Raw genomic sequence first — 27,096 nt, 5'->3', positions numbered from 1 at the left:
TCTATAAGAAACAGACCACATCTTGTCTAAAGTGACTGTAACAGCTTGCATTTTCACTAGCAATGTGTGGGATTTCTAAGGTGTTTTTCTTCTTTGCTAGCTCTTATATTGGCAGTCTTATTAATTTCAGTCATTCTACAAGATGTGGAATAGTGTATTTGTGGCTTTAATTTGCATTTCTGTAGTGACTAATGATGTTGAGCATTTTTCAGGTGCTCATTTGCTATCTATATATCTTCTTTGGTAAAGTGTCTTTTCAATTATTTTGCTCATTTAAAAAGTTTAGTTGTTTTTCTTTTAGTTGCTGAGTTCTAAGTGTTCTTTATATTTTCTATATATCAGTTATGCATGGGTTTTAAAATACTTTGTTCCAACTGTGGTTTGTCATTCTATCTTCTTAACACTCTCTTTCAAAGAGCAAAAGTTCTATATTTTGATGCAGTTTGGTTTATCAATTTTTTCTTGGATCATGCTTTTGGTATTGTATCTGAGGAAACCTTGTCTAACCCAAGGTCGCAAAGATTTTTTTTCTGTTTTCTTCTAGAAGTTCCATACCTTCAGATCTTACTTTTAGCTCTATGACTCATTTCAAGAAAATATTTATATTTGGGTGAGAAAAAGGTCAATGTTCCTGTTTTTCATGAGTGGCCATTGTTCTAGCACTCTTTGTTGAAAAGACTATCTTCTTTCCATTAAGGCACTGTGGTACCTTTGTTGAATATCGGTTGTCCATGTTAATATTGTGTTAATAGATAAGAACTTAAAAATATAATCATAATGCCATTATTATACCAAATGATTTCTAACTCCTCGATATTATCAGTATTTTAAGTATCTTAAGTCCAATTTTAAGGATTTAAAAAATGTTTTTTATAGTTGGATTTTTTTTTTTTTTTTTTTTTTTTTTTTTTTTATTGTGAACAAATGGGATACATGTTCTTTCACTGTTTGTACATAGAGTAAAGGCATACCATTTGTGTAATCATACGTTTACATAGGGTGATGTTGGTTGATTCATTCTGTTATTTTTTTCCCCTTCCCCCACCCCTCCCATCCCTCTTTTCCCTCTATACAGTCCTTCCTTCCCCCATCCTTGCCCCCCTCCCTAACCCTCACTCTAACCCTAAAACTAACCCTTCCCACACCCCATTATGTATCATCATCCACTTATCAGCGAGATCATTCTTCCTTTGGTTTTTTGAGATTGGCTTATCTCACTTAGCATGATATTCTCCAATTTCGTCCATTTGCTTGCAAATGCCATAATTTTATCATTCTTTATGGCTGAGTAATATTCCATTGTATATATATGCCACAGTTTCTTTATCCATTCATCAACTGAAGGGCATCTAGGTTGGTTCCACAATCTGGCTATGGTGAATTGAGCAGCAATGAACATTGATGTGGCTGTATCTCTGTAGTATGCTGATTTTAAGTCCTTTGGGTATAGGCCAAGGAGTGGGATAGCTGGGTCAAATGGTAGTTCCATTCCAAGTTTTTTAAGGAATCTCCATACTGCCTTCCAGAGTGGTTGCACTAATTTGCAACCCCACCAGCAATGTATGAGTGTACCTTTTTCCCCACATCCTCGCCAACACCTGTTGTTGCTTGTGTTCTTGATAATCGCCATTCTGATTGGGGTGAGATGGAATCTTAGGGTGGTTTTGATTTGCATTTCTTTTATTACTAGAGATGTTGAACATTTTTCCATATGTTTGTTGATTGTTTGTAGGTCTTCTTCTGTGAAGTGTCTGTTCATTTCCTTAGACCATTTGTCGATTGGATTATTTGTAGTCTTGGTGTTGAGTTTTTTGAGTTCTTTATAGATTCTGGAGATTAGTGCTCTATCTGAAGTATGATTGGCAAAGATTTTCTCCCACTCTGTAGGCTCTTTCTTCACATTGCTGATAGTTTCCTTTGCTGAGAGAAAGCTTTTTAGTTTGAATCTATCCCAGTTGTTGATTCTTACTTTTATTACTTGTGCTATGGGAGTCCTGTTGAGAAAGTCTGGTCCTAAGCCGACATGTTGAAGATCTGGACCTACATTTTCTTCTATAAGATGCAGGGTCTCTGGTCTGATTCCGAGGTCCTTAATCCATTTTGAGTTTAGTTTTGTGCATGGTGAGAGATATGGGTTTATTTTCATTTTGTTGCATATGGATTTCCAATTCTCCCAGCACCATTTGTTGAAGAGGCTATCTTTTCTCCATTGCATATTTTTGGCCCCTTTGTCTAGTATGAGGAAATTATATTTGTTTGGGTTTGTGTCCGTGTCTTCTATTCTGTACCATTGATCTACCTGTCTATTTTGGTACCAATACCATGCCGTTTTTGTTACTATTACTTTGTAGTAAAGTTGAAGTTCAGGTATTGCAATACCCCCTGCTTCATTTTTCCTGCGAAGGATTGCTTTAGCAATTCTGGGTTTCTTATTCTTCCAGATGAATTTCATAATTGCTTGCTCTATTTCTGCAAGGTACATCATTGGGATTTTAATTGGAATTGCATTGAATCTGTATAGCACTTTTGGTAGTATGGCCATTTTGACAATATTAATTCTGCCTATCCAGGAACATGGGAGATCTTTCCATCTTCTAAGGTGTTCTTTAATTTCTTTCTTTAGTGTTCTGTAGTTCTCATTGTAGAGGTCTTTCACCTCTTTTGTGAGATTGATTCCCAAGTATTTTATTTTTTTTGAGGCTATTGTGAATGGAGTAGTTTTCCTAACTTCTCTTTCTGAAGATTCATCACTTATGTATAAAAATGCATTGGATTTATGAGCATTGATCTTGTATCCTGCTACTTTACTGAATTCACTTATGAGTTCTAAGAGTTTTCTGGTGGAATTTCCTGGTTCCTCTAAGTATATAATCATATCATCAGCAAATAGGGATAGTTTGAGTTCTTCTTTTCCAATTCGTATCCCTTTAATTTCTTTGGTCTGTCTAATTGCTCTGGCTAGAGTTTCAAGGACGATATTGAATAGGAGTGGTGAGAGAGGGCATCCCTGCCTTGTTCCAGATTTTAGGGGGAATGCTTTCAGTTTTTCACCATTAAGAATAATATTAGCCATGGGCTTAGCATAGATGGCCTTTACAATGTTAAGGAACGTTCCCACTATCCCTATTTTTTCTAGTGTTTTGAGCATGAAGGGGTGCTGTATTTTATCAAAAGCTTTTTCTGCATCTATTGAAATAATCATGTGGTTCTTGACTTTAAGTCTGTTGATATGGTGAATTACATTTATTGATTTCCTGATGTTGAACCAACCTTGCATCCCTGGGATGAAACCCACTTGATCATGATGCACTATCTTTTTAATACATTTTTGTATGCGATTTGCTAAAATTTTGTTGAGAATTTTTGCGTCGATGTTCATTAAGGAAATTGGTCTGAAATTTTCTTTCCTCGATGTGTCTCTGTCTGGTTTAGGTATCAGGGTGATATTGGCTTCGTAGAATGAGTTTGGGAGGGTTCCCTCCTCTTCTATTTCATGGAATACTTTGAAAAGTATTGGAATGAGCTCTTCTTTAAAGGTTTTGTAGAACTCGGCTGAGAAACCATCAGGTCCTGGACTTTTCTTTGTTGGTAGGCTTTTGATGACTTCTTCTATTTCATTACTTGAAATTGGTCTATTTAAATTGTGCATGTCCTCCTCGTTTAGTTTAGGCAATTCATAGGTCTCTAGAAACTTGTTGATATCTTCGAAATTTTCTATTTTGTTGGAATATAGATTTTCAAAATAGCTTCTAATTATGTTTTGTATTTCAGTCGTGTCTGTTGTGATACTTCCTTGTTCATTCCGAATTTTGGTGATTTGGGTTTTCTCTCGTCTTCTCTTTGTTAGTGTGGCTAAAGGTTTATCAATTTTGTTTATTTTTTCGAAGAACCAACTATTTATTTTGTCAATTTTTTGTATTGTTTCTTTCGTTTCAATTTCGTTGATTTCAGCTCTGAGTTTAACTATTTCCTGTCTTCTACTACTTCTGGTGTTGGTCTGTTCTTCTTTTTCTAGGGCTTTGAGCTGTAGTGTTAGTTCATTTATTTTTTGAGTTTTACTTCTTTTATTAAATGCGCTCCATGAAATAAATCTTCCTCTAAGTACGGCTTTCATAGTGTCCCAGAGATTTTGATACGATGTTTCTTTGTTCTCGTTTACCTCTAAGAATTTTTTAATTTCCTTCCTAATATCTTCTGTTATCCATTCCTCATATAATAGCATATTGTTTAATCTCCAGGTGTTGGAGTAATTTCTGTTTTTTGCTCTTTCATTTATTTCTAGTTTCAATCCATTATGGTCTGATAAAATACAAGGAAGTGTCTCTATCTTCTTGTATTTGCTAACATTAGCTTTGTGGCATAATATATGGTCTATTTTAGAGAAGGATCCATGTGCTGCTGAGAAGAAAGTGTATTCACTCTTCGTTGGATGGTATATTCTATAAATGTCTGTTAAGTCTAAATTATTGATTGTGTTATTGAGATCTAAGGTTTCTTTATTCAATTTTTGTTTGGAAGATCTGTCCAGTGGAGAGAGAGGCGTGTTAAAATCACCTAGTATTATTGTATTGTGGTCTATTTGGTTTCTGAGATTGAGAAGGATTTGTTTGACATACATGGGTGAGCCACTGTTTGGGGCATAGATATTTATGATTGTTATGTCTTGCTGATTTATGGTTCCCTTAAGCATTATGAAATGTCCTTCTTTATCCCTTCTGATTAACTTTGGCTTGAAGTCCACTTTATCTGAAATGAGGATGGATACCCCAGCTTTTTTGCTGGGTCCATGTGCATGGTAAGTTTTTTCCCATCCTTTCACCTTTAGTCTTTGGGTATCTCTTTCTAAGAGATGAGTCTCTTGCAGGCAACATATTGTTGGATCTTTCTTTTTTATCCAATCTGCCAGTCTATGTCTTTTGATTGATGAATTCAGGCCGTTAATATTCAGGGTAATTATTGAGATATGATTTGTATTCCCGGTCATTTGACTCATTTTATTCATTTATTTGCTTATTTTTGACACGACTTGGTTCCTCTTTATTTGAGAGTTCCTTTAGGATATCTCCTCCCTTTGCTGATTTGCTTCTTTGTTTTTCATTTCTTCTTCATGGAATATTTTGCTGAGAATGTTCTGTAATGCTGGCTTTCTTTTTGTATATTCTTTTAGCTTTTGTTTATCATGGAAGGATTTTATTTCGTTGTCAAATCTGAAGGTAAGTTTTGCTGGGTATAAGATTCTTGGTTGGCATCCATTTTCTTTTAGGGCTTGAAAAATGTTATTCCAGGCCCTTCTAGCTTTTAGGGTCTGGATTGAAAAATCTGCTGATATCCGTATTGGCTTCCCCCTGAATGTAATTTGGTTCTTTTCTCTCACAGCCTTTAAGATTCTGTCTTTATTTTGTATGTTAGGTATTTTCATTATAATGTGCCTTGGTGTGGGTCTGTTGTAATTTTGTGTATTTGGAGTCCTGTAAGCCTCTTGAACTTGATTTTCCATTTCGTTCTTCAGATTTGGGAAATTTTCTGAAATTATCTCATTGAATAGGTTGTTCATTCCTTTGGTTTGTTTCTCTAAGCCTTCCTCAATCCCAATAATTCTCAAATTTGGCCTTTTCATGATATCCCATAGTTCTTGGAGATTCTGTTCATGATTTCTTACCATCTTCTCTGTTTGTTCGACTTTGTTTTCGAGGTTAAATATTTTGTCTTCAATATCTGAGGTTCTGTCTTCCAGGTGTTCTATCCTATTGGTTGTGCTTTCTATGGAGTTCTTAATTTGGTTTATTGTTTCCTTCATTTCAAGGATTTCTGTTTGGTTTTTTTTCAATATCTCTAACTCTTTATTGAAATGGTCTTTTGCTTCCTGTATTTGCTCTTTTAACTGTCTATTGGTGCGTTCATTCAATGCCTGCATTTGCTCTTTCATTTCATCGTTTGCTTCCCTTATCATGTTGATTATGTACATTCTGAACTCCCTTTCTGACATTTCTTCTGCCATGCTGTCATTGGATTTTATTGATATAACATCCAGATTTGTTTGAGGCATTTTCTTCCCTTGTTTTCTCATATTGTTCAGGTATCAGTGGACTGCAGAGATGTTGCAGATTTCCTCTATTGACTTATAATGTCCCTGAAGATTGCTAATGTATCCCCTCTTATCCTTCAGTAGCCTGAAGTCTTAGAGGAAGTTGATACTTCGGTGTTCCCCTAGGTAGCTGCCTCTCTAGGGGTGGTGGTCTTCAGGTGGGGTATATTCCCTGCTAGAGGGCAGAGGTGCCTCTACTTGTTGACCAATGGTCATCCAAAGGGGAGCTAGACTGCGGGCTAAGGCAATGCCTGTTTGGGCCTGTGTCTCTGGTTTTACTGTCTTTGTGGGAAAACCTCACTCTGCGGGGAAGACCCACCCGGTGGGGAGGTCTCACTAGTCCGTTCCCCTCCTAGAGGTTCTCCTCAGTCCACAACTACCGCCTGTGCAGGGCAGCCTTCCCAAGCAGCGTTTCCAGGGGCCTGGACCTACCTCCTGGGCTTGGGAGCCCTGCCCTTCGCAGATGAGTCTCCTTTGGTGGCCCCTCCTCAGAGAAGCTGCCCACAGTCCTGGAACCTTCGCTCCACCCCTCAGCTGGTCTCTGTGTAGCTCTTTCAAGAAAAGGTGCTTAGATCCCCGGCTCGGACCGTGCTTTGCACCTAATCACTTGGCTATGCGACCCCTCCTCTGAAGAGTCACTTGGAGCCTCGTACATATGCTCCAAGCCCCAGTGACCCGTCACTCGTCTCTTCCTCCAGGCAGGTGTTCTGTGTGGGCGCTTGGAGACCAAGCCACTCACTGCGCACCTCCACCTCCTCAGGACAGCCCCCTCCCCGTTGTTCAGGCAGTTGCTGAATCCAAATAGTTCGCCACCCAACTCTTTCTCTGGCAGCCCCCGGAGCCCTGGCAGATTGGTCCAAAAAACCAAAAAACCAAGCGGTGTGCTGCTCGGCCTCCTCTGCAAGGTCTCCCACTTTCCGAGCTCACTGTTCCAATGAGGGTAGATGTGTCTTGCTGCCTGGGCAGGGCAGCCTTCCCAGGGGCCCAGACCTACCTCCTGGGCCTGGGAGCCTCACCCTTCGTAGACGAGTCTCCTTAGGTTGTCCCTTCTCAGAGACGCTGCCTGAAGTCCTGGAACCTTCACTTCGCCCCTCAGCTTGTCTCTGTGTAGTTCATTCAAGAAAAGGTGCCTAGGTCCCTGGACCGGACCTTGCTATGCACCTAATCGCCTGGCTATGCGACCCGCCCTCTGAGCAGTCACTTGGAGCCTCGTACATATGCTCCAAGCCCCAGTGACCCGTCGCTCGTCTCTTCCTCCAGGTGTGGGCGCTTGGAGACCAAGGCACTCACTGCGTACCTCCACCTCCTCTGGGCAGCCCCCTCCCCGTTGCTCAGGCGGTTGCTGGATCCAAACAACTCGCAGCCCCACTCTTTCTCTGGCAGCCGCTGGAGCCCTGGCAGATCGCTTCAAAACCAAGCAGTGTGTCGCACAACCTCCCTTGCAAAGATCCCCGCTTTCCGAGTTCACTGCTCCAGCAGGGGAGGTGTGTCTTGCCGCCTGGGCAGGGGCAGCCTTTGCAGGCAACGTTCCCAGGGGCCCGGACCTCCCTCCTGGGCTTGAGAGCCTCACCCTTCGCAGACGAGTCTCCTTAGGTTAGAGAATCTGCCCGCGGTCCTGGAAACTTCAATCCGCCATTTTTCGCTCCGCTTCGCTGTCCGTTTTTACCGCTCCGGCGGGGGAGGGGCGACCCGCCGAGTCACTGTACTTCACAAAGTTCTCTGCGTTCCAGGGCTACTGCCCCTTCGGGGACGCCTCCCCTATGGGAGAAACTCCCCGGGCGGCTTTGAGTTGGTCCCAAGTCACTATCTCCTCTTTTGAATCTTGAGTCCTGGAGCAACATGAAATACAGCCGCCCTCTAGTCCGCCATCTTGAACCTCCCCTATAGTTGGATTTTGAAACCAGAATTCAAATTCACACATTTTACATGGTTGTTATGCTTCTGAAATATCTTTTAATCTATAATAATTTCCCTCCCTTTCACATCATCTACCAGTTGAAGAAATCAGATGATTTGTTTTGTAGTAGTTCACACATTAGGGATTTGGATGATTGTCAGCCTCATTGTGTCACTTAACATATTTCTTTCAGTAAACTGGTAATTAGATATAGACAAGGTTTTAGGTTTAACTCTTTTGGCAAGAATACCTCATAGGTGGTGTGGGATATTTCCCATTGCATCCCATCAAGAGGTATACGGTCTGGGTTGTCTCACTTTTAGCGATGTTAAGATTCATCAGTGCATTTATTCTCTGTAAGTGTGATCCTCAGCGTTTCCCATTAATTATTTACTTAATTATTTTAGTATTGATAATCATCATTTATTATATTAGGGGTTGCAGTGGGGCAAAGTGGTGTGCGCCTATAATCCCAGAGATTTGAGAGTTTGAGGCAGGAGGATCACAAGTTCAAGGCCAGTTAGGGCAATTTAGAGAGACCCGGTCCCAAGATCTCAAAATAAAAAAATAAAAAGCACTAGGAATGTAGCTCAGAGGTAGAATGTCCCTGCGTTCAGTCCCAATACCAGGGGGAAGTAATTATGGGTTATAAGTAGTGATTTGTGTGTATGTGTGTGTGTGTGTGTGTGTGTGTGTGTGTGTTTGGGATTGAAATCTGGGATGTATACCACTGAGCTACATTGCTAGCCTTTTTATTTTTAGTTTGAGACAGTCTCGATAAATTGTTTAGGGCCTTGCGAACTTGCTGAGGCTGGCTTTGAACTTGCAATCCTCCTGCCTCAGGCCCCTGAGTTGCTGGGACCACAGTCATGTTCCACTGTGCCTGGTGTAAACAGAGATTTTTTTTTTTTTTTTTTGTGGTACTGGGGATTGAACCCAGGGCCTTGTGCTTGTGAGGTAAGCACTCTACCAACTGAGCTATACCCCGTAAACAGAGATTTTTATCATTCTATAATTCTTTTTTTGTGTTTGTGTGTGTGGTGCTAGGGATTGAACCCAGGGCCTTGTGCATGTGCGGCAAGCACTCTACCAACTGAGCTATATCCCCAACCCTATTATTCCTTATTAGTTTTTATTGTTTGTAATTATTCTATAAAGAAGTACTCTTCCCTTTTTTATTATTTTATCACCCTACAGTATAGTTCATACCAGTAACATCAGGAAAATACTTATTTCCCATTATTTGTCACTTTTCAGAAAATAGGATGATGTCCTTAGTAACTTTGAAAGTTGACCAATGTGTTTTTGAATTAATTTTAATATATTTACTATGTTTTGGTTTATTGTACTTTCTATGCTATTTGATGTTTAAATTTTCCCAGTTTTGGCTAGTAAAAACCATTTGGTTCCTGACCTTTTGACAAAACTGCAATGAGCAGTGCTTTCTAGCACAAGAAATTCCAGGCTCCGTTTGTGCTTTCCTTCCCAAGATATGAGACCAGCCTTTTATCCTAGAACTCTATTTAGATTCTTTTATTGGGAAATAGCACTTGGTGAATACAGTTTTTGTACTAGGGTCACCGTTACTGCCCTTCCCAATTTTGTCAACAGGGCTAGGAAATAGATATTTTTTAGAAATAGAGAAATATAAAATGAACTCATACTGATATAACCAATTTAAACCCAGAATTATAGATTTTAAAATTTCTGATTTTATATTTGTGTCTCTATTTTTCTTCTTGTCCTAAAAATCTTGTTTCCTAATAACATGAGTATAATTATTTGTGTATGTATATATGTGTGCGTGTGTGTATTTATGTGTACATGCAAATGTGTGTACACACACAAATAAATCATAAGAATACTAAATGCAGTTAAGATTACTTTAAAATTCTTTTTTGTCCTAATGTTTATTTTTCTAGAGATTAGAGTAAAAATGCCATGTTGTGAAGTCACTTGAAGTTATTCATTGTTGTTCGTGTGTGGTTGTGCAGCTTACTTGAAATATGAGTAAAGTTTACTGTCTTCTGTTTGGTTTTGATTTGGGGGATTGATTTATGAGTTAGTTGTTTTTAATTATGTAAAACTGTTACATGGTTCAAAAGTAAAAATTCTAAAATAGGTGCATTCAGAGAAGTGTAGCATTCTTATGTCTCTTATTCTTTCCCTTCTTTTAAGGACAGTCATTTTAATTTATTTTCTGTTTATCTTTCATGGTTTCTTTTTAAACATAAAAACAAGAATGCAAATGTATTTGTCGTACTACCTGTCTTAAGCAAAGGTAGTACCCTATAAATATTGCTTTGTTTCACTAAGCAAGGTATCCTGGTGAGCAGTCCATAGAAGCATACAGAGAGAATGTCACTCCTTTCTCTAGCTGTACAGCATGTTTGTGTGGACATACCAGTTTCCTTTCCTTTTTTTTCCTTTGCTTTCTCTCCCTTCCTCCTTCCCCCCCGCCTTCTCTCTTTTCTTTATTCTTTTCTTTACTCTTTCTTTCATTCTTTTTTTTAAACAAAAATTGCTGCTACGAATTATCTTGGGTGTGTATTACTTTTCATTTTATATTTGCTGTAAAATTTTAAAAGTAGGAATGTTGGGTCAAAGCATAAACACACACACACACAAACACACACACACATGCATACTTACAGTTAGACAGATAGATATCCATGTATTGTAAATTTGCCCTTCATAGGGATAATGGTTTAGATATCTATAAGCAATATATAGGGTGTCTGATTGTTTACTGAACAGTCAGCCTTCAACCTTACTATAAGAGTAGTAAAAGCTAAAAGAGTTTACTAAAAGAGTTTGTTACCAAAATTTTGATATTTTCCAATTTGAAAGAAGGGACTATTTTAGTATATTTTAAATTTGCATTTCTCTTATTATGAATGAATTTGGGTGGCTTTTTACATGATTAAGGACTATTTGCATATTTTTGCATGAATGAGAAGTTATTTTAAATTGCATTCAACTTTAAATAACATGTATTGCTTCCTTGTTATGAAAGATGAATAAAGATGGGTGTTTCTCCTTTTCCATCTTTTCTGCTGTAATTCTGCTACTGTCCACTGTGTCTCCCTGTTTCTTCGATGTTTTACATGTTACTAATGTTTTATTTTTTGCTCCCATTTATTTTTTGACTTATATCTTGCTTTCCCCTCCTTATGCTGCCCTATTCTTTTTTATTCTTTTTTTGGCTTTTGTAATTTTTGTTTGAGTTCTTTACAAAAGAGAAGTACTTTTTGTGTGTGTGTGTGTGTTTGTGTGTGTGTGTGTGGTCCTATAAATATATGTTTGAGTCCCCAGCTAACAATTTTATCAAACTTTTTCTCTGTTACCTTCATTAATTCTTGTTCATCATGTGAAGCTTGCTTGGGTTCGTCTTTTCCTCTCCTTTTCTTTCCTTTCTTCCCCCAAGTTTTAATGTTGAGTTCCTATTACTGATCTTTGTACACTACCAGGCATTTACTGAAGAACAGTGTAGGAGGGATCTGGGCTTGGGTGGTAGTGATTTGATGTAGCCAGCAATTTTTAACCCATGTTTGTGGCATTGAATACTTTTTAAAATTAAAGTTGATATTTTCTTTGCTTCTAGGAAAATTTTTCTTTCATTATCTGTTGCTCCAAAACTGATTATGCATCATAGTAAAGTCCTTTTAAGCCATCAGATTGTCAGTCTTGTGAATTGGTGATTCTACATGCCTTCTTTCTTTCTTTCACTCCACTTGATCTCTAGTGTTCCCCTTTGCTAGATGGACTTGGTTGTTGACAGTTAGAAATGGCATGTCATCATAGGAATCCTAACCTACCTCTCTTGTGATTCTGTAGTTTCAAACTGGATCTTTACAGGAACAGTCTATTTCCTTTGATTCTTGTACCTATCCATGCCCTACATCTCAATACTGTGATCAAAGGAAATATGGGTAGGAATTTCAGGATTTGTGGTACTAACTTTCAGAAAAATTTCTCATTGAAGTATATATAGGATTCCATTACCCACTGTTAAAAAATTTGGTCAAGATTTCATTATATATCTTTGTAGTTTGGAATAATGACAAGTTTCCTAGAAAATGTTAGTTTTAATTATGTTCTTTGTTGTTTTCCATTACTTTTTAAGGGGAGAAGTGACATGCAATTGCTCTTCCATATATGTTTGAATGATGATGATGATTCTCTTAAAGATCTCTGTAGGGGACAGAGATAAAGAAGCATTGCTTATCTCTGTCATGAAAAATTACATATGCATTAAGATGTAAAATGTATTGTTCTAGTCAGTGTTGGAAATATGAGCAGGTATATGCTGAGTGACTATTATGAAAGGGTACTCGAAGCAGAGGGAATAGAGTATATAAAAGTTTTAGGGCATGAACCAGCATAATCCATTCTGAGAACTTCAAAGTCTTTATCATAGATGGAGTACAGGGCGGTTGGTTAGAGACAGAAAACTGGGGAGATAGAACAGACCAAATTGCTCTGAGTTGTTCAATAAAGTCAACTTTTTTGTGTCAGTAATGGAGAATCATTGAGGGTTTTAGGCAGAGAGTTAGTATAACATCTTATTTAATATTAGCAATATAAAATAAAAATAGTTTGGAGGATAAAATGGAGGAGTGTAAATTTGGAAGAAGGGAGACTAGTTAGGGTATCATTGCAACATCTAAAGTTGAAAGAGGGCCTGACACAAGGGAGTAGTAGCCAGAATAAGGCAGAAATGGCCAATCTGAGAGGAGTTAGCAATGTTTCTTTTTTTTTAATTTTTAAAAAATTTTTATTTTTTTATTGTAAACAAATGGGATACATGTTGTTTCTCTGTTTGTACATGGCATAAAGGCATACCATTTGTGTATTCATAAATTTACATAGGGTAATGTTGTTTGATTCATTGTTATTTTTTCCCTTCCCCCCCATCCCTCCCACCCCTCTTTTCCCTCTATACAGTACTTCCTTACTCCATTCTTGCCCCCCCAACCCTAACTCTAACCCTAACACTAACCCCTCCCACCCCCCATTATGTGTCATCATCCACTTATTAGTGATATCATTCGTCCTTTGGTTTTTTGAGATTGGCTTATCTCACTTAGCATGATATTCTCCAATTTCATCCATTTGCCTACAAATGCCATAATTTTATCATTCTTTATGGCTGAGTAATATTTCATTGTATATATATATACCACAGTTTCTTTATCCATTCATGAATTGAAGGACATCTAGGTTGGTTCCACAATCTGGCTATTGTGAACTGAACATTGATGTGGCTGTTTCTCTGTTGTATGCTGATTTTAAGTCCTTTGGGTATAGGCCAAGGAGTGGGACAGCTGGGTCAAATGGTGGTTCCATTCCAAGTTTTCTAAGGAGTCTCCACACTGCTTTCCAGAGTGGCTGCACTAATTTGCAGCCCCACCAGCAAGGTATGAGTGTACCTTTCTCCCCACATCCTCGCCAACACCTGTTGTTGCTTGTGTTCTTGATAATCGTCATTCTAATTGGGGTGAGATGGAATCTTAGGGTGGTTTTGATTTGCATTTCTCTTATTACTAGAGATGTTGAACATTTTTCCATATGTTTGTTGATTGCTTGTAGATCTTCTTCTGTGAAGTGTCTATTCATTTCCTTAGCCCATTTGTTGATTGGATTATTTTCATTCTTGGTGTAGAGTTTTTTGAGTTTTTTATAGATTCTGGAGATTAGTGCTCTATCTGAAGTATGATTGGCAAAGATTTTCTCCCACTCTGTAGGCTCTTTCTTCGCATTGCTGATAGTTTCCTTTGCTGAGAGAAAGCTTTTAGTTTGAATCTATCCCAGTTATTGATTCTTGCTTTTATTTCTTGTGCTATGGGAGTCCTGTTGAGGAAGTCTGGTCCTAAGCCGACATGTTGAATCTCTGGACCTACTTTTTCTTCTATAAGATGCAAGGTCTCTGGTCTGATTCTGAGATCCTTAATCCATTTTGAGTTTAGTTTCGTGCATGGTGAGAGATATGGGTTTAGTTTCATTCTGTTGCATATGGATTTCCAATTCTCCCAGGACCATTTGTTGAACAGGCTATCTTTTCTCCATTGCATATTTTTGGCCCCTTTGTCTAGTATGAGAAAATTGCATTTGTTTGGGTTTGTGTCCGTGTCCTCTATTCTGTACCATTGATCCACCTTTCTATTTTGGTACCAATACCATGCCGTTTTTGTTACTATTGCTTTGTAGTAGAGTTGAAGATCTGGTATTGTGATACCCCTTGCTTCACTCTTTCTGCCAAGGATTGCTTTAGCTATTCTGGGTTTCTTATTCTTCCAGATGAATTTCATAATTTCTTGCTCTATTTCTGTAAGGTACATCATTGGGATTTTAATTGGAATTGCATTGAATCTGTATAGCACTTTTGGTAGTATGGCCATTTTGACAATATTAATTCTTCCTATCCAAGAACATGGGAGATCTTTCCATCTTCTAAGGTTTTCTTTAATTTCTTTCTTTAGTGTTTTGTAGTTCTCATTGTAGAGGTCTTTCACCTCTTTTGTGAGATTGATTCCCAAGTATTTTACTTTTTTCGATGCTTTTGTGAATGGGGTAGTTTTCCTAACTTCTCTTTCTGAAGATTCATCACTTATGTATAAAAATGCATTAGATTTATGTGCATTGATCTTATATCCCGCTACTTTACTGAATTCAATTATGAGTTCTAAAAGTTTTCTGGTGGAATTTCCTGGTTCCTTTAAGTATATAATCATATCATCAGCAAATAGGGATAGTTTGAGTTCTTCTTTTCCTATTCGTATCCCTTTAATTTCTTTGGTCTGTCTAATTGCTCTGGCTAGAGTTTCAAGGACGATATTGAATAGAAGTGGTGAAAGAGGGCATCCCTGCCTTGTTCCAGTTTTTAGGGGGAATGCTTTCAGTTTTTCACCATTGAGAATGATATTAGCCATGGGCTTAGCATAGATGGCCTTTACAATGTTAAGGAATGTTCCCACTGTCCCTATTTTTTCTAGTGTTTTGAGCATGAAGGGGTGCTGTATTTTATCAAATGCTTTTTCTGCATCTATCGAAATAATCATGTGATTCTTGACTTTAAGTCTATTGATATGGTGAATTACATTTATTGATTTCCAGATGTTGAACCAACCTTGCATCCCTGGGATGAAACCCACTTGGTCATGGTGCACTATCTTTTTTTTTTTTTTTTTTTTTTACTAGGCAAAGAACTTTATTAACCTTTGTTTCAAACTTTATTCCCAGGCTTCTTCAGCTTAATTAGCTGCAAAGAATAAATTGTGTATGAGCAAAAACTGAAAAGAGCTGCAGTGTCCAAGGGGCTTGGGCTTAAAAATATTAGATCTAGATTTTATCAGATCCATAAACAAAACAATTTTAAAAAGCAGTCATAATATAAAATAGCAGCTCCCAGTAACTTCTTCAAGTTTATCTTCTTAAGAAGTTGATCAATTCAGTTTGCCTCATTCTTAGAAGCCTCATCAAAATTCTCCACAAGATCTGGAACTTCATCATCATCATACTCTCCAGTAGCAAGTGGTGCTTTTCCATCCACAGATTGTTTGGGCAGAGCTTCAGCCAGTCTCCTTAAACTAGTCAGACTGTCTGCTCCAAGCTGGTTTAAGATGCTGGGTAGCATTTCTCTCAGTTGCTTTGTCTCAGCATGGCCTGTAATGGTGAAAGTGTTTGCTGCCAGAGATGCCTGAACTTTAAGGGTTGTTAAAGTGAATCACTGTTCCTTGGTTTGTAAACATATTCACCTCTTCAATACCAGAGATATTGTTTACCCCTAACTTCTTTAAAGAGAACTGAAGTTTTTTATCATCTGCTGTAACTGTTCTATGAACCACCTTCTTTCTGTGAGCAGTTCCTTTTCCACCAATGTGCACTTGTGCCTGCAGTTTGGCGAGTTTTTCCTGGTTCATGATAGTTTCTTTCATCTTGTCGGAGCAGAAATGGGGCTGCGCGGGGAACTAGGGCTGGCGCTCAGGGGGTCTCTGGCAGACCAGCTGAGATTAGGCGCCGCACTATCTTTTTAATATGTTTTTGTATGCGATTTGCTAAAATTTTGTTTAGAATTTTTGCGTCAATGTTCATTAAGGATATTGGTCTGAAATTTTCTTTCCTATATGTGTCTCTGTCTGGTTTAGGTATCAGGGTAATATTGGCTTCATAGAATGAGTTTGGGCGGGTTCCCTTCTCTTCTATTTTATAGAATACTTTGAGAAGTATTGGAATGAGCTCTTCTTTAAAGGTTTTGTAAAACTCGGCTGAGAACCCATCTGGTCCTGGACTTTTCTTTGTTGGAAGGCTTTTGATGACTTCTTCTATTTCATTACTTGAAATTGGTCTATTTAAATAGCGTATGTCCTCCTCGTTCAGTTTAGGCAATTCATATGTCTCTAGAAACCTGTTGATGTCTTCAAAATTTTCTATTTTGTTTGAGTATAGATTTTCAAAATAGCTTCTAATTATGTTTTGTATTTCAATCATGTCTGTTGTGATATTTCCTTGTTCATTCCGAATTTTAGTGATTTGGGTTTTCTCTCGTCTTCTCTTTGTTAGTGTAGCTAAAGGTTTATCAATTTTGTTTATTTTTTCGAAGAACCAACTATTTATTTTGTTAATTTTTTGTATTGTTTCTTTTGTTTCAATTTCGTTGATTTCAGCTCTCAGTTTAACTATTTCCTGTCTTCTACTACTTTTGGTGTTGATCTGTTCTTCTTTTTCTAGGGCTTTGAGTTGTAGTATTAGGTCGTTGATTTGTTGAGTTTTACTTCTTTTATTAAATGCGCTCCATGAAATAAATTTTCCTTTAAGTACTGCTTTCATAGTGTCCCAGAGATTTTGATATGATGTTTCTTTGTTCTCATTTACCTCTAAGAATTTTTTAATTTGCTTCCTAATATCTTCTGTTATCCATTCATCATATAATAGCATATTGTTTAATCTCCAGGTGTTGGAGTAGTTTCTGTTTTTTCTTCTTTCATTTATTTCTAACTTCAATCCATTATGATCTGATAGAATACAAGGTAGTGTCTCTATCTTCATGTATTTGCTAACATTAGCTTTGTGGCATAATATATGGTCTATTTTAGAGAAGGATCCATGTGCTGCTGAGAAGAAAGTGTATTCGCTCTTGGTTGGATGGTATATTCTATAAATGTCTGTTAAGTCTAAATTATTGATTGTGTTATTGAGATCTATGATTTCTTTGTTCAATTTTTGTTTGGAAGATCTGTCCAGTGGTGAGAGAGGCGTGTTAAAATCACCTAGTATTATTGTGTTATGGTCTATTTGGTTTCTAAAATTGAGAAGGATTTGTTTAACATACATGGATGAGCCACTGTTTGGGGCATAGATGTTTATGATTGTTATATCTTGCTGATTTATGCTTCCCTTAAGCAGTATGAAATGTCCTTCTTTATCCCTTCTGACTAACTTTGGCTTGAAGTCCACATTATCTGAAATGAGGATGGATACTCCAGCTTTTTTGCTGTGTCCATGTGCATGGTATGTTTTTCCCCATCCTTTCACCTTTAGTCTATGGGTATCTCTTTCTATGAGGTGAGTCTCTTGCAGGCAACATATTGTTGGATTTTTCTTTTTAATCCAATCTGCCAGTCTATGTCTTTTGATTGATGAATTCAGGCCATTAACCTTCAGGGTTATCATAGATATGATTTGTATTCCCGGTCATTTGGTTCATTTTTTAAATTTTATTTATTTATTTATTTTTTGACACAACTTGGTTCCTCCTTTATTTGAGAGTTCCTTTAGGATAATTCCTCCGTTTGCTGATTTGCTTCTTTGTTTTTTATCTCTTCCTCATGGAATATTTTGCTGAGAATGTTCTGTAATGCTGGCTTTCTTTTTGTAAATTCTTTTAGCTTTTGTTCATCATGGAATGATTTTATTTCATCGTCAAATTTGAAGGTAAGTTTTGGTGGGTATAAGATTCTTGGTTGGCATCCATTTTCTTTCAGAGCTTGAAAAATGTTGTTCCAGGCCCTTCTAGTTTTTAGTGTCTGGATTGAAAAATCTACTGATATTCTTATTGGTTTCCCCCTGAATGTAATTTGGTTCTTTTCTCTCACAGCCTTTAAAATTCTGTCTTTATTTTGTATGTTAGGTATTTTCCTTATAATGTGCCTTGGTGTGGGTCTGTTGTAATTTTGTATATTTGGAGTCCTATAAGCCTCTTGAACTTGATTTTCCATTTCATTCTTCAGATTTGGGAAATTTTCTGATATTATTTCATTGAATAGATTGTTCATTCCTTTGGTTTGTTTTTCTAAGGCTTCCTCAATCCCAATAATTCTCAAATTTGACCTTTTCATGATATCCCATAGTTCTTGCAGATTCTGTTCATGATTTCTTACCATCTTCTCTGTTTGTTCAACTTTGTTTTCAAGGTTAAATATTTTGTCTTCAATATCTGAGGTTCTGTCTTCCAGGTGTTCTATCCTATTGGTTATGTTTTCTATGGAGTTCTTAATTTGGTTTATTGTTTCCTTCATTTCAAGGATTTCTGTTTGGTTTTTTTCAATATCTCTAACTCTTTATTGAAATGATCTTTTGCTTCCAGTATTTGCTCTTTTAACTGTCGATTGGTGCGATCATTCAATGCCTGAATTTGCTCTTTCATCTCCTCCTTCAATGCCTGCATTTGCTCTTTCATCTCATCGTTTGCTTCCCCGATCATTTTAATTATGTACATTCTGAACTCCCTTTCTGTCATTTCTTCTGCCATGCTGTCATTGGATTTTATTGATGTAACATCTAGATTTGTTTGGGGCATTTTCTTCCCTTGTTTTCTCATATTGTTCAGGAATCAGTTGATCATTAAGATATTGCTTTTTTCCTCTATTGACTTATAATGTCCCTGAAGATTGCTAGTATATCCCCTCTTATCCTTCAGTAGCCTGAAGTCTTGGAGGAAGTTGATAATGTGGTGCTCCACAAGGAAGCTGCCTCTCTAAGGGTGGTGACCCTCAGGTGGGGTATATTCCCTGCTAGTGGGCAGAGGTGCCTCCACTTCTTGACCAATGGTCATCCAATGGGGAACTAGGCTGCGGGCTGAGGCAAGGCCTGTTTGTGCCTGTGTCTCTGGTTTTACCATCCTTGTGGGAAAACCTCACCCGGCAGGGAAGACTCACCTGATGGGGAGGTCTCGCTGGTCAGTTCCCCTCCTAGGGGTTCCCCTCAATCTACAACTACCACCTGGGCTGGGCTGCCTTCCTCTGCAACGTTCTCAGGGGCCAGGACCTACCTCCTGGGCCTGGGAGCCTCACCCTTCGCAGACGAGTCTCCTAAGGTTGCCTCTCCTCAGAGAATCTGCCCGCAGTCCTGGAACCTTCACTCCGCCCTAAGCGTGTCTCTGTGCGGCTCTTCCAGCAAGAAGCTGCCTAGATCCTGGGACCCTGCTCTGCACCTAATCCACTGGTTATGCGGTCCCTCCTCTGAGCCGCCACCTGGAGCCCCGTACAATAGCTCCGAGTCCCAGAGACCCACCACACACCTCTTCCTCCGGACAGCCACCCGGTGTTCCAACGCAGTCACTAGGAGTCCAAGCAACTCACTTCGCGTCTCCTCCTCCCGCCAACCGCCTGTAGCCCTAGGCAGTCACTCCGAGTCCAAGTGACCCGCCCTGTTCCTCCTCCTCCTCAGGGTAGCCCCCCGGGTGTTCAGGAGTGGTCGCTCTGAGACCTAGCAACCCACCACGCTCCGCCTCCGGCCAGGCCACCGGTGTTCAGGAGCAGTCGCTTTGAGTCCAAACAACTCACCACTCGCCTCCTCCTCTGAGCAGCCACCCAGAGCTCTGATGCAGTCACTCCTAGACCAAGCGACCCACCACGTTCCTCCTCTTCCTCCGGGCAGCCCCCTGGTGTTCAGAAGTGATCGCTCTGAGTCTAAACAGCTCGCCACGCTGCTCCTCCTCTGGCAACCGCCTATAGCTCTGATGCAGTCACTCCGAGACCAGGTGACCTGCCACGTTCCTCCTCTTCCTTCGGGCAGCCCCCTGGTGTTCAGAAGCGATCGTTCTGAGTCTAAACAGCTTGCCACACAGCTCCTCCTCAGGCAGCCGCCCGGAGCCCCAGTGGTTGCTCCGAGTCCAAGCGTTGTGCTAAGTAGCCACCTCTATGATGTTCCCAGTTGTCCGTGTTTACCGCTCCAGTGGGGGGAGGGTGTCTCGCAGGGCAACTCTACTTCACAAAGTTCCCTGCGTTCCGGGACTACCGCCCCATCCGGGACACCTCCCCAACAGGAGAGACTCACCTGGCAGCTTTGAGTTGGTCTCAAGTCACTCACTATCTCCTCTTTTGAATCCTGCGTCCTGGAGCAACATGAAATGCAGCCACCCTCTAGTCTGCCATCTTGAAACCTCCCCCAGAAATGTTTCTTTTTCACTGAATTGATGTGAAGAGAAATGCAGAGTGAAAGACAGAATATTCTAGGATGACGTTCATATTGCTGGGTTTGGTGCTCAGCTATATGGTGATGTTATTAATCTTGTTTAGAACTGAAAAAAAAGGCAACCAGGTTTTGGGTAAAAGATTATGAATTTGGTTTTGAGTTGCCTGTGAGACAGCCCAGTGGATAATGGATCTGGTGACTCTGAAGTTCAAGGGATAGGTCTGGACTGTAAGATAAAAGTTTTGTGAATCAGAATTCTAAATAGAATTGAAATTCTACAATGGGGTAAGACTCCTTGTTATAAGGAAGTAGATAAGGAGTATCCAGTCAAAAACCCGGGAAAGAATGGTGAGAAGGGTAGGGGAGAAGCATGAAAGTGGTGATTTGATGCTAGGGGATAAGAAAGTTAAATAGGATTAATAAGCATATCACTAGAATTCCTGTAGATAGTTTAAAAAATATTGATAGATAATGAACTTGGATGATTAAAGATTCTTTGGCACAGACTTTTAAAAACTGTTCAAAAAGTATGAAAGAAAGAAAAACCAGAACACAGAAGAAGTAGAAGTTCTCAAAGCAGTTATATATGATTGGTCTTCCTGAGTGTATTTATTGATTTATGGAAAATGAATATAGTGGTTTTCAAGGTCATTGACCCCATTTTCTTTATTCCAATAAGAAGGCTTTTATTATTTCAAACTACTCAAGGAACAAAGAAGAAATAGGATTTTTTTTTTGCTTCAAATTGAAGTTGATGAGAATTCTGCTTTCTTCGCCATTCCTTTTTTGTTCTGTACCTTTCAAAAGTACTGGACCTTAGGAGAATTCATACACTCGAACTATTTTATAGTATTATGGAGTGAAGCAGACCCATAGGCTCACTGGACTTGCAGCAACAAAAGCCACTGTTACTTTCAAAGTGTATATGGAGGGCATGTTACTTCTGCCCTGATTGCTTAAACCTGATGCCCTGTAGCTGAAGGTTATTCTTGTCCTGATGATTCAATAAAAGCTTCTCTGATGTCTCACATATTAGATTATCTTCTTCAATTTCAATTTGACTAATTTAGTTCTTTGGCTTTTTAGATAATGTGTAGGTAACCTTCATGTTGGGCTTATATGAGATGGGATGTCATAGGGTCTTGGTTCTGGTGTAATTTTTATGTGGTATCTAATGTCCTTAAGTTGAGAGGCATTGCTGCATAGAGTAACCATGGGGATTTCTGTCCTTTCTCCTTTGCTGCAATTTTGAAAATGTATGCCATTGTGTAATATAGGTCTAGGTTTTAATGTGAACTTGCATTTATAAAATAACTGAAAGGTGTGTCTTGTGTGGGTAATGAAGTCATCATGTGAAATGCTTGTATACAATGTTATATTATTAGTTAAATAATAAATTGAATTGTAACTTTTTGGTTTCTTTTTCAAAAAGAGGGATATTACATTTGACTTGTCATTTATTATCAGAGGGATATAATATAAGTAGGCTCTTTTGTTTTCCTTTGTTTTGTTTCATATCGGTTAAGGCAATCTTTTTTTAAACCATTTTTGTAGTTTTCACATTTAGGTTGTGTATATGGGAAACATGTTTAATTTTGGTTATTACGGCCACAGTAAGTACATGCTTTAATTTTGTTTGGTTCTTATGAAGAGTTGATAAAATAATTTTTGGCGGGGAGTGGCTCAATTTGGTCACTTTTCGAAGAACATCAATAGGATGACTATTCAAAGGTTTAATAAAGAGAACTTCAGATACTCCAAGAAGCACTTCAAAGTTTGAATTACAACATGCTTAAGATACTTAATTTTTGTTCTAAAACGTAGCATTGTTTTGTTCTTTTGAAACCCAGAGGTCTTGGGAGCTAAGGAAATTGAAAGTGCAGACTCTTGAGGATCCTGATACTTGGCACATTTAACAGTTGTAGCCCTAGCCCTGGAGCATACCTTTTATGTACCACTCTGGAATTGATTTCAAAGGACTCAAGATCTTTATGAGGTTGTTGTGCATTAGGATTTTTTTTTTAGAGTTCTTTAGGCATGTTGCATTTTTAATTAGTGCACATGTAGGAAATATGCCTTAAATTTGAAAGTCAAGAGATCCAATAAAAAGAGACACCAGAGGGAAGCTTTGTTTTAAATTCTTTTGTTATGGGAACAGAGTGAAAGCACTCTTGCATAATAATGATGAGCTCTATAGATGAAAGAGATGTTTAACCTAAATGTAGACAAGTAGATTCTGTTCTCTTGCTGAAAAGGGAATAATAACATCAACTAACATTTGTTGAGTCCTTGTGAAGTGCCATAGATATGGGCTAAGTTATAGGTTTTGTAGGATTTTCTTATTTATCCTTGAAGATCCCTTTGAGTAAAATGCTCTTATTCTTCTCATTTTACATACAAAGAAACTAATATTCAGGGAGGATCAATAACTTGTCTAAAGTTTGCAGTAAGCAGGGAGCAGAGTCTGGATTCTCATCCAGGCAGTCCAACTTCAAATCCAACACCCAATCACTGAATTCCAATAGTGTTGAGATGTAGGATAATTTAAGATCCCTTTAGAAGACAGTGTGAATGTGGGTGGGTCGTAGTGGTTGTTGGGGGACAAGATATCTCACATAAGCTGCTGCATATTGTACTGCTAAGGGGGTAAGTGGAGATGAAACTTAGCCCTCCCACTGCTGGGCAAACGTGAGCCCTCCTGCTGACAACTGCAGGGCTGTGCTTACCCAGAGAGTAGCACATGTTTCTAATTCATCTGCTTAGCTGAAACACATTTTTCTAATTCATTTTATGGCAAATATCAACTCTATAATCCTATTTTGAATACCACTGTCTGTATTTCCATTCACTGACAAGAATCCTTTGACTCCAACTGGCCACCTTCTAGTCTTGTTGCTCCCTTGGTGTTCTCATTCCATCCACCTTTATGCTGACAACTCCAAAATTTATATCTTCATTCCAGATTTGTGTCTCAGACTCTACTCTTTTATATTCAACTGCCTGCCTGAGAGCTTCACTTGACTTCTAATATGCATCTCAAATTTGTCATGTCCCCAACTAGACTCTTCATTTTCCAGCTACTCCTGCAGCTGCCCTTACCTCAGTTAATGGCAACTCTCTTTCCTGTTGCTTCAGACAAAAACAAAAACAATGAACAAACAAAAAAAACCCCATAAAACCCTAAAAGTATCTTGAGTTCTCTCTATCTTATGTCTAATCTCTTAGGAATTCCTATTGAGTCAAATGTTAAAAGATATCTAGAATCTGACCACTATGTTCACCTCTGCTGCTACCAACCAGGTTTAAGACATTGTCTTATGTAGATGACTACTGAGCTTCCAGTGAATATCTCTGCTTCTTCTCTTGCTCCCCATGCTTCATTTTATTCACCAGAGTGATCTGTCCAAAATATAAACCAGATCATGTTTCTCTGTGTTCAAATATCTGCAGTAATTCTCATGGAGTTCAACATGATCTGCAGCTTCCATTACCTTTCTGTTTCCTTTACTGTGCTCATTGTAGCTCGATCTGCCCTACTTAAACTGGTCTCTTTGCTGTTCTGCAAACATGTCTATGCTCTACTGCCTTAGGTTTTTGCTATGCTACTACATCTATTAGCAATGCTCTTCCCCCAACTTAAGGTTGGCTAATTTTCTTATCTCTTCAACTCTTCTCAAATGTCCCCTTCTGAATGAAGCTAATCTTGATTTTATTTGACACTTGAAATTTGTTCTCTATTTCTCTTAATCTCCCTTACTGTTTTCCACTTTTTCTTTTTAAAAATAGTAGGGGTCATTTTCCAATATCCTAAATACCCACCCCTCCTTTTTCTGGTAGGCGATTGAACCCAGGTGTACTTAACCAATGAACAACACTCCCAGTCCTTTTTTAAAATTTTATTTTGGGTCAGGATCATGTTAAATTTCCCAGCTTGGTTTTAAACCTGTGATCCTCCTGCCTCACCCTCCCTAGTTGCTGAGATTACAGGTGTGTACCACCAAGCATGGCAATAGTGTACTTTTTATTATGTTTATTGATTTATTGTTTGTGGTCTCATCCTTCCCATGGCTAGTACAGAGTACACATTCAGTAAATATAACTTGAATGAACAAATAAATGAATAATGCCCTATAGCCTAGGTATGTTTCTGTTCTTATATAATTTTGCTCCTATAATTGACAAAAGGCTAGGGGGTAGAGCTTACATAGATAATTGTTCTCTAAATAAATATCTTGAAAGTACTTGTAAAATGTAAGAAAAGCACCTGAAAATAATGAAACTCAATTCCCTCATCACATATGATATCAGGAAATTGCATGATTTTACTGATTATCTGACAAACCTTAGATCCTTTGGATAACCAAGTGAGTAGAGGATGTGTATATTTTCTTTTTTTCTTGACAGGCCAAACAAACCAGCAAATGATTACTTTGAAAGCAAGGAGATGGAAGTAGGGGTGGGAATGGAAGTGGGCTTGGAAAACAGGGATGTTTAGAGATTATGGTGGAATATTATAGTTACCTTCTTTCAATTTTATTTTACTTTAGCCAAGACTGAATTCTATAAAATCAGCTGTGGTAATTGTGCAAAAAATCCTGCCGCCTTTTCCTTTTCTTTACTTAAAACTGCCTGTGATGATTTGGATTATGTGTTTATTTTTTTCCCAATTAACAATTGTTTCTAGTTCTCCACTTTATTCCTGCACTTTATTGTGTTAATCTTTCTGAGGGGTGGTGAGAGGGGTTAGTGAAGCTAAAAAAACTTGCTTTTGCACTCAAGATTTTTTTTTTTGTTAGTAGGGATTGAACCCAGGGTCACTAAACACTGATTCACATCCCCAACCCTTTTTATTTTTTATTTTGAGGGTTGATTAGGGCCTAAGTTGCTTAGGGCCTTGCTAAATTGCTGAAACTGGCCTCAAACTTCTGATCTTCCTGCCTTAGCCTCCTGAATCACTGGTATTACAGGTGTGTACCACCATGCCCAGCTCAAGATTAAGTCTTAATGAAAATTATGATAAATGCTCAGTTTACACTATTTCACTATTTGGTTATCTTTCATTTGTTGCTTTCACTTTCTTCTGACATTTTGCAAGTATAGGTTATCAGGCAAATGTTAACATTTATGTTAATGGTGAGGATTGATATCTACTAGAAATATTTCCCTTTCATATTTTGCTAAATAGAGTTCTCACTAAATGATATTCAGAATGGATCTCATAAAGCCACAGTGGATCTCTTGAAGACTTATTGATATGATCAGAGTACTTCAAACTTGGGGAATTGACATCTATTTCCAGATAAAATCATCAAATGTGTGTGAATGTGTATACACACAAGTGTATTATGACAATAATTAGGGTATAGATAGAGCTATGTTAATAGGGCTGATGCATGCTAATCATCAGGGAAAATAACCTGGAAGAGGTCAGTAAGGATACCTAGAAAAACACAAATTAAATGTAATGTCAGATATATTAATAAATCATGAATTAAATGTTTTGTTGTTTTTGAGTATTTAAGATTTTTATTTACTTTTCTCATGAATGAAATACTGAATTTTCACTACATAATTTTAATAAAAGGGGTAGAGGAATGTACCTATGTGTGTGTGTGTGTGTGTATACACACATACATTCTTGTATGGAAATCTTTGTTTTCAAATTTAATATTTTTTATTAAAATTTTTTTCATATTTTTATTGGTATATTATGATTCTATATAATAGTGGGGTTTGTTGTTATGTATTTGTTCATGTGCACAATGTAATAATATAATTTGGCTAGCATCATTCCCCAGTATGTCCCCTTTCTCTTCCTTCCTCCCTTCCTCCCTCCCCCAGTCCCTTTTCTCTACTCTACTGATCTTCCTTCAATTTTCATGAGACACCCCTGCCATCCCCTTCTTTTCCTTTTTATTCTCTAGCTTTGAGTGGAAATCTTATATTTAAGGAAAGAATGTTAACAAAGAGCATTTGGTTGGGGGAAGAAAGAGAGTTGATATTGTTGCAGAGGATTATTAGATCAAGAATGTTCCTAGTTCAGCTTTAAAAAGTGACAGTAACAGATGACACATTTGGAAAATTTCAGGAAGTCTTCCCTTAAAAGTAGAATAAGCTGATGACTTTTTATCCTATGTTGCTGACAGTTGTATATTTTTGACTATTGAGGAAATAATAAAAGAAGTAAATCTGATCAATAGGGAAGAACTTGGTGGTATGCAGTCCAAGGAAGTTTGGGCAGGTATATCCTTAACATTTGTGGTAAGTAGAGTAAAGGTACAAATGGAGGCCTGCCTATCATGTGCTCACATATGTGAAAGTGATAAATCAATCCAAGAGGCTGCTAAAGTAGGTTTTATCCTCCAATTTTCCTACCTTGAGAAACATACCTTCAAATAATCTAGAAGGCAAGATTTGAATATAGAATTCTTGGATTCCTTGGAGTTTCTTGTTAGAATGAGTTTAGTCCTCCCCATAACATGTGACCTGCCCTCTTCTCTTCTCACTTCTGATTCTGTCATGAACTTGAGGAGCCTTAAGCAACCTCAAGCAGACAGCCCAGCTTGCATACACAAGCTCCAACTGTATTCATCAGCAAACAGTTGCCTCTTGGTTACTTCTTAGGTGTTGAGATGAGCATGTTCAGTCATCATACCTGAGAAGATGGATTCCAAGAAGAGGCTGCTATAGACACTGAAAG

General features: G+C 38.2%; 1 protein-coding gene and 1 pseudogene across 2 annotated transcripts in view; one reads left to right on the top strand and one right to left on the bottom strand.

The window, feature by feature from the left end:
* The window catches only part of Ctnna3 (catenin alpha 3), a 1,721,400-nt gene that overhangs the window by 24,482 nt on the left and 1,669,822 nt on the right, over positions 1-27,096 (top strand). The window lies entirely within an intron of this gene.
* Positions 15,268-15,919, bottom strand: LOC124985320 (transcription factor BTF3-like; annotated as a pseudogene).

Source organism: Sciurus carolinensis, chromosome 5 (genome assembly GCF_902686445.1).
Source record: "Sciurus carolinensis chromosome 5, mSciCar1.2, whole genome shotgun sequence".
NCBI classification, from domain to species: Eukaryota; Metazoa; Chordata; class Mammalia; order Rodentia; family Sciuridae; genus Sciurus; species Sciurus carolinensis.
The sequence above is the reverse complement of the archived record's forward strand: the minus strand, read 5'-3'. Positions and strand labels throughout refer to the sequence as shown.